This window comes from Oncorhynchus kisutch, linkage group LG10 (genome assembly GCF_002021735.2).
Source record: "Oncorhynchus kisutch isolate 150728-3 linkage group LG10, Okis_V2, whole genome shotgun sequence".
Taxonomy (NCBI): Eukaryota; Metazoa; Chordata; class Actinopteri; order Salmoniformes; family Salmonidae; genus Oncorhynchus; species Oncorhynchus kisutch.
This window is the reverse complement of record NC_034183.2, coordinates 5,412,244-5,421,342: the sequence shown is the minus strand read 5'-3', so window position 1 is coordinate 5,421,342 and position 9,099 is coordinate 5,412,244.

Here is a 9,099-nt window from a genome sequence, read left to right as displayed (position 1 = left end):
GAGAGAGAGAGGGAGTGGAGGAGAGGAGAGAAGGAGAGGAGAGAGGGAGTGGAGAGAGAGAGAGAGAGAGGAGGAGAGGAGAGAGAGAGAGAGGGAGTGGAGGAGAGGAGAGAAGGAGAGGAGAGAGGGAGTGGAGAGAGAGAGAGGAGGAGAGGAGAGAGAGAGGGAGTGGAGGAGAGGAGAGAAGGAGAGGAGAGAGGGAGTGGAGAGAGAGAGAGAGAGGAGGAGAGGAGAGAGTGAGGGAGTGGAGGAGAGGAGAGAAGGAGAGGAGAGAGGGAGTGGAGAGAGAGAGAGAGAGGGAGGGAGTGGAGGAGAGGAGAGGAGAGAAGGAGAGCAGAATGAGAGAAGGATAGGAGAGGAGAGAGGGAGTGGAGAGAGAGAGAGAGAGAGAGGAGGAGAGGAGAGAGAGAGGGGAGAGAGAGGGAGGGAGTGGATGAGAGGAGAGAAGGAGAGCAGAATGAGAGAAGGATATGAGAGGAGAAAGGGAGTGGAGAGAGAGAGAGAGAGGAGGAGAGGAGAGAGAGAGGGAGTGGAGGAGAGGAGAGAAGGAGAGAGGGAGTGGAGGAGAGAGAGAGAGGGAGTGGAGGAGAGGAGAGAAGGAGAGGGGAGAGAGAGTGGAGGAGAGAGAGAGAGAGGAGGAGAGGAGAGAGAGAGAGAGGAAGTGGAGGAGAGGAGAGAAGGAGAGCAGAATGAGAGAAGGATAGGAGAGGAGAGAGAGGGAGTGGAGGAGAGAGAGAGAGAGAGAGAGAGAGAAAGCTAGAGCGAGCATGAGAGAGTAGGAGAGAGAGACATGTAGATATACCACATACAAACATAATATAACACAAAACATAAAAATACAGGAGAGGAGAATTGTAAATCTAAAGGATACACACATTTAGAGTGTTACTGAAGAGGGAGATATTAGTTATGGAATGATAGAAACTGTGTCCCAACGGAGTACTTTCATCCACTTACAATACTGACAACTGATTGGTCCAGACTCAGGAAGTATAACACTCTAAAGGTGTGGCTTGGGAAGGTGGAGTCACAGCACAGGTCTGGCATTGGTAACGTGCATATATCATAAATAAGCAAGTGTCATTCGGGTGTCACTCTCAAAGAGTGAGGGCAATACCCTGGAAAAGGCAAGAAAAAAGCAAGGAACCGCCCCACCAAAAAAACTGTCTGTCTGTCCAGAATTCTGTCTATCGACAATTCAGAGGATGTTTGTTTTTGAAGGAGAATTGTCCTGTATGTTTTGTGTAATTTGTGTGAAGAAAAAAAATCACAATTCAAGTTGAAAGAAAACTGATTGTGTACTAATTTCCAGAAAACGACACAGACAGAACCAGATTAAAAACTACTGACAGAGAGACAGACAGAGAATGCAAGCAAGGCAAGACAGACAGAGAGACAGACAGACGGACGGACAGGCACCAGAGAGAGAGATGATGGGGAGGAGTGGGAAGAGGAGGGGTGTTATCAAGGACAGGGGAGGGTGGGTTGTTATCAATTAGTGTTATTGGTATTATTTTTTTAATTGAGGTAACAGCATTGAAAGGGGGTCGGCTAGTTTTACTCTAGGTGGAGAGGTTGAGAGGAGAGGAAAATAATTAGTTTAGGCTCTAACCTCTGGTCTGAGAATGAATGAACTCTAAGTATTGACAACACAAGGAGAGACTCAAGTCATTCTAGAATCTCTTGACTCCACTACACCTCCCTCCTCCTCTCCCTCCTCCTCTCCCTCCTCCTCTATCGATGAAGAGGTCTTCAATAATTCATTGTCCTTCATGCTTCATTCAGGGGGTGCAGTGAGCAGTCACAATGCATTCTCAGGTATGTAGGTTAGAGCTAGTTGTGTGTTTGGATGGTGGTGCATCCAGGGAAATGATCTACCTACCAAACCTGTTTCTACGTACCAAACCTGTTTCTACCTACCAAACCTGCTCTAAGGTAAGATGTTAAGAATTACAAACCTGTTTCTATCTACCAAACCTGTTTCTACCTACCAAACCTGTTTCTACCTACCAAACCTGTTTCTATCTACCAAACCTGTTTCTACCTACCAAACCTGTTTCTACCTACCAAACCTGTTTCTACCTACCAAACCTGTTTCTATCTACCAAACCTGTTTCTACCTATCAAACCTGTTTCTAAGTACCAAATCTGTTTCTACCTACCAAACCTGTTTCTACCTACCAAATCTGTTTCTACCTACCAAACCTTGTTTCTACCTACCAAACCTGTTTCTACCTACCAAACCTTGTTTCTACGTACCAAACCTGCTCTAAGGTAAGATGTTAAGAATTACTTTGTCACATAGGGCCGAGAAGGTTCAGAAAGCTTTTTCCCATAATAAATAAAATGATCACGTAAAAACTGCATTTTGTGTTTACTTGGGTCATCTTTGTGTAATATTACAATTAATTTGATGATCTGAAACATTTAAGTGTGACAAATGTGCAAAAAAATAAGAAATCAGGAAGGGACAAATACTTTTTCACAGCACAGTATATAACTATACTATATGACCCTCCTCACAAGGTACCACCAGCTAAAGCTATGATGTTGAAATACCCATTTACTCTGTTTCATCTCACTGTGCAATCCACTGTCTCATCAGCCCAGCCAGGCAATTTATAAACTTGATCTCCACTGTAAAAAGCATCAAGACATTATCTCCCATTTCTTTTTTAGACTAGCAATTGGTTTTCAACAGCAGAGATTTATATAAACCTTGCTGTCTGTCTCTCTGACATGTGCAACATTGTTTCAGTATTGAACATCGATCTCCAGCTGTCCCGTAGTAAAGAACGTGTCGGGAGTCGGGATGAGACAGACAAGCAGGCAGGAATCATGTTCATAAAAATGATACTGTTTACATACAAAGGAATGTCACTGGGAAAGGGCTTAAACAAAAGCAAATACTTTGATGTTATTCTGGCTGCACTGTTTGACGTGACTGTAAATTAGCTGTAGTTGGCTAGATAGCAAGCAAGGGATAAGAACATTGCCAGCCAGTATGGCAATGGAACATTTAGAACCAAAGACTGGGTCGCATCATTAGATACAGAACAAAAAAGACTGAACGACTGGGTCGCGTCCCATAGATACAGAACAAAAAAGACTGAACGAATGGGTCGCATCCCATAGATACAGAACAAAAAGACTGAACGACTGCGTCGTGTCCCATAGATACAGAACAAAAAGACGAAATGACTGGGTCGAGACCATAGATACAGAACAAAAAGCCTGAACGACTGGGTCACGTCCCATAGATACAGAACAAAAAGACGAAATGACTGGGTTGAGTCCATAGATACAGAACAAAAAGACTGAACGACTGGGTCACGTCCCATAGATACAGAACAAAAAGACGAAATGACTGGGTCGAGTCCATAGATACAGAACAAAAAGACTGAACGACTGGGTCGAGTCCATAGATACAGAACAAAAAGACTGAACGACTGGGTCGCGTCCCATAGATACAGAACAAAAAGCCTGAACGACTGGGTCGCGTCCCATAGATACAGAAAAAAAAGCCTGAACGACTGGGTCGCGTCCCATAGATACAGAACAAAAAGACTGAACGACTGGGTCACGTCCCATAGATACAGAACAAAAAGACGAAATGACTGGGTTGAGTCCATAGATACAGAACAAAAAGACTGAACGACTGGGTCGAGTCCATAGATACAGAACAAAAAGACTGAACGACTGGGTCGAGTCCATAGATACAGAACAAAAAGACTGAACGACTGGGTCGAGTCCATAGATACAGAACAAAAAGACTGAACGACTGGGTCGAGTCCATAGATACAGAACAAAAAGACTGAACGACTGGGTCACGTCCCATAGATACAGAACAAAAAGACTGAACGACTGGGTCACGTCCCATAGATACAGAACAAAAAGACTGAACGACTGGGTCGAGTCCATAGATACAGAACAAAAAGACTGAACGACTGGGTCGAGTCCATAGATACAGAACAAAAAGACTGAACGACTGGGTCGAGTCCATAGATACAGAACAAAAAGACTGAACGACTGGGTCGAGTCCATAGATACAGAACAAAAAGACTGAACGACTGGGTCGAGTCCATAGATACAGAACAAAGAGACTGAACGACTGGGTCTCGTCCATAGATACAGAACAAAAAGACTGAACGACTGGGTCGCGTCCCGTAGATACAGAACAAAAAGACGAAATGACTGGGTCGAGTCCATAGATACAGAACAAAAAGACTGAACGACTGGGTCGCGTCCCATAGATACAGAACAAAAAGCCTGAACGACTGGGTCGCGTCCCATAGATACAGAACAAAAAGCCTGAACGACTGGGTCGCGTCCCATAGATACAGAACAAAGAGACTGAACGACTGGGTCTCGTCCATAGATACAGAACAAAAAGACTGAACGACTGGGTCGCGTCCCGTAGATACAGAACAAAAAGACGAAATGACTGGGTCGAGTCCATAGATACAGAACAAAAAGACTGAACGACTGGGTCGCGTCCCATAGATACAGAACAAAAAGCCTGAACGACTGGGTCGCGTCCCATAGATACAGAACAAAAAGCCTGAACGACTGGGTCGCGTCCCATAGATACAGAACAAAAAGCCTGAACGACTGGGTCGCGTCCCATAGATACAGAACAAAAAGCCTGAACGACTGGGTCGCGTCCCATAGATACAGAACAAAAAGACTGAACGACTGGGTCACGTCCCATAGATACAGAACAAAAAGACGAAATGACTGGGTCGAGTCCATAGATACAGAACAAAAAGACTGAACGACTGGGTTGAGTCCACAGATACAGAACAAAAAGACTGAACGACTGGGTCGAGTCCAGACATACAGAACAAAAAGACTGAACGACTGGGTCACGTCCCATAGATACAGAACACTGGGTCACGTCCCATAGATACAGAACAAAAAGACTGAACGACTGGGTCGAGTCCATAGATACAGAACAAAAAGACTGAACGACTGGGTCGAGTCCATAGATACAGAACAAAAAGACTGAACGACTGGGTCGAGTCCATAGATACAGAACAAAAAGACTGAACGACTGGGTCGAGTCCATAGATACAGAACAAAAAGACTGAACGACTGGGTCGCGTCCACAGATACAGAACAAAGAGACTGAACGACTGGGTCACGTCCCATAGATACAGAACAAAAAGACTGAACGACTGGGTCGAGTCCATAGATACAGAACAAAAAGACTGAACGACTGGGTCGAGTCCATAGATACAGAACAAAAAGACTGAACGACTGGGTCGAGTCCATAGATACAGAACAAAAAGACTGAACGACTGGGTCGAGTCCACAGATACAGAACAAAGAGACTGAACGACTGGGTCGAGGCCATAGAAACAGAACAAAGAGACTGAACAACTGGGTCGAGTCCATAGATACAGAACAAAAAGACTGAACGGCTGGGTCGCGTCCATAGATACAGAACAAACAGCCTGAACGACTGGGTCGCGTCCCATAGATACAGAACAAAAAGACTGAACGACTGGGTCACGTCCCATAGATACAGAACAAAAAGACGAAATGACTGGGTCGAGTCCATAGATACAGAACAAAAAGACTGAACGACTGGGTCGAGTCCCATAGATACAGAACAAAAAGACTGAACGACTGGGTCGCGTCCCATAGATACAGAACAAAAAGCCTGAACGACTGGGTCGCGTCCCATAGATACAGAACAAAAAGCCTGAACGACTGGGTCGCGTCCCATAGATACAGAACAAAAAGACTGAACGACTGGGTCACGTCCCATAGATACAGAACAAAAAGACGAAATGACTGGGTTGAGTCCATAGATACAGAACAAAAAGACTGAACGACTGGGTCACGTCCCATAGATACAGAACAAAAAGACGAAATGACTGGGTCGAGTCCATAGATACAGAACAAAAAGACTGAACGACTGGGTCGAGTCCATAGATACAGAACAAAAAGACTGAACGACTGGGTCGCGTCCCATAGATACAGAACAAAAAGCCTGAACGACTGGGTCGCGTCCCATAGATACAGAACAAAAAGCCTGAACGACTGGGTCGCGTCCCATAGATACAGAACAAAAAGACTGAACGACTGGGTCACGTCCCATAGATACAGAACAAAAAGACGAAATGACTGGGTTGAGTCCATAGATACAGAACAAAAAGACTGAACGACTGGGTCGAGTCCATAGATACAGAACAAAAAGACTGAACGACTGGGTCGAGTCCATAGATACAGAACAAAAAGACTGAACGACTGGGTCGAGTCCACAGATACAGAACAAAGAGACTGAACGACTGGGTCGAGGCCATAGAAACAGAACAAAGAGACTGAACGACTGGGTCGAGTCCATAGATACAGAACAAAAAGACTGAACGGCTGGGTCGCGTCCATAGATACAGAACAAACAGCCTGAACGACTGGGTCGCGTCCCATAGATACAGAACAAAAAGACTGAACGACTGGGTCACGTCCCATAGATACAGAACAAAAAGACGAAATGACTGGGTCGAGTCCATAGATACAGAACAAAAAGACTGAACGACTGGGTCGAGTCCCATAGATACAGAACAAAAAGACTGAACGACTGGGTCGCGTCCCATAGATACAGAACAAAAAGCCTGAACGACTGGGTCGCGTCCCATAGATACAGAACAAAAAGCCTGAACGACTGGGTCGCGTCCCATAGATACAGAACAAAAAGCCTGAACGACTGGGTCGCGTCCCATAGATACAGAACAAAAAGACTGAACGACTGGGTCACGTCCCATAGATACAGAACAAAAAGACGAAATGACTGGGTCGAGTCCATAGATACAGAACAAAAAGACTGAACGACTGGGTCGAGGCCATAGAAACAGAACAAAGAGACTGAACGACTGGGTCTCGTTCATAGATACAGAACAAAGAGACTGAACGACTGGGTCTCGTTCATAGATACAGAACAAAAAGACTGAACGACTGGGTCTCGTCCATAGATACAGAACAAAAAGCCTGAACGACTGGGTCGCGTCCATAGATACAGAACAAACAGCCTGAATGACTGGGTCGCGTCCCATAGATACAGAACAAAAAGACTGAACGACTGGGTCACGTCCCATAGATACAGAACAAAAAGACGAAATGACTGGGTCGAGTCCATAGATACAGAACAAAAAGACTGAACGACTGGGTCGCGTCCCATAGATACAGAACAAAAAGCCTGAACGACTGGGTCGCGTCCCATAGATACAGAACAAAAAGACTAAACGTCTGGGTCACGTCCCATAGATACAGAACAAAAAGACGAAATGACTGGGTTGAGTCCATAGATACAGAACAAAAAGACTGAACGACTGGGTTGAGTCCACAGATACAGAACAAAAAGACTGAACGACTGGGTCGAGTCCATAGATACAGAACAAAAAGACTGAACGACTGGGTCGCGTCCCATAGATACAGAACAAAAAGCCTGAACGACTGGGTCGCGTCCCATAGATACAGAACAAAAAGACTGAACGACTGGGTCACGTCCCATAGATACAGAACAAAAAGACGAAATGACTGGGTCGAGTCCATAGATACAGAACAAAAAGACTGAACGACTGGGTCGAGGCCATAGAAACAGAACAAAGAGACTGAACGACTGGGTCTCGTTCATAGATACAGAACAAAGAGACTGAACGACTGGGTCTCGTTCATAGATACAGAACAAAAAGACTGAACGACTGGGTCTCGTCCATAGATACAGAACAAAAAGCCTGAACGACTGGGTCGCGTCCATAGATACAGAACAAACAGCCTGAATGACTGGGTCGCGTCCCATAGATACAGAACAAAAAGACTGAACGACTGGGTCACGTCCCATAGATACAGAACAAAAAGACGAAATGACTGGGTCGAGTCCATAGATACAGAACAAAAAGACTGAACGACTGGGTCGCGTCCCATAGATACAGAACAAAAAGACTGAACGACTGGGTCGAGTCCATAGATACAGAACAAAAAGACTGAACGACTGGGTCGAGTCCATAGATACAGAACAAAAAGACTGAACGACTGGGTCGAGTCCATAGATACAGAACAAACAGCCAAGTGTCATGAAGCCGGCTCTACGCATCTGGTCTCCAGTGCGTCTCCTTGGGCCGGCTTACATGGCACCAGCCTTGCGCACGGTGTCCCGGTTCGCCTGCATAGCCCAGTGCGGGCTATTCCACCTCGCCGCACTGGCAGGGCGACCGGGAGCATTCAACCAGGTAAGGTTGGGCAGGCTCAGTGCTCAAGAGCTCCAGTGCGCCTGCACGGTCCGGTCTATCCAGTACCACCCCCACGCACCATCCCTCCGGTGGCAGCTCCCCGCACCAGGCTTCCTGTGCGTGTCCTCTGCCCAGTACCACCAGTGCCAGCACCACGCATCAGGCCTACAGTGCGCCTTGCCTGTCCAGCGCTGCCAGAGCTTTTTTCCTGTCCAGTGCTGCCGGAGTCTCCCGCCTGTCCAGCGCTGCCGGAGTCTCCCGCCTGTCCAGCGCTGCCGGAGTCTCCCGCCTGTCATGAGCCGCCAGAGTCTCCCGTCTGTTATGAGCTGCCAGAGTCTCCCGTCTGTCATGAGCCGCCAGAGTCTCCCGTCTGTCATGAGCCGCCAGAGTCTCCCGTCTGTCATGAGCCGCCAGAGTCTCCCGTCTGTCATGAGCCGCCAGAGTCTCCCGTCTGTCATGAGCCGCCAGAGTCTCCCGTCTGTCATGAGCCGCCAGAGTCTCCCGTCTGTCATGAGCCGCCAGAGTCTCGCGTCAGCATGGAGCATCCAGAGCTGCCAGTCAGCATGGAGCAGCCAGAGCCACCAGTCAGCATGGAGCAGCCAGAGCCGCCAGTCAGACAGGATCCGCCAGAGCCGCCAGTCAGCCAGGATCCGCCAGAGCCGCCAGTCTGCCAGGATCCGCCAGAGCCGCCAGTCTGCCAGGATCTGCCAGTGTCGCCAGTCAGCCAGGATCCGCCAGAGCTGCCAGTCAGCCAGGATCTTCCAGAGCCGCCAGTCAGGCAGGATCCGCCATTCAGCCAGGATCCGCCATTCAGCCAGGATTTGCCAGTCAGCCAGGATCTGCCAGAGCCACCAGTCAGCCAGGA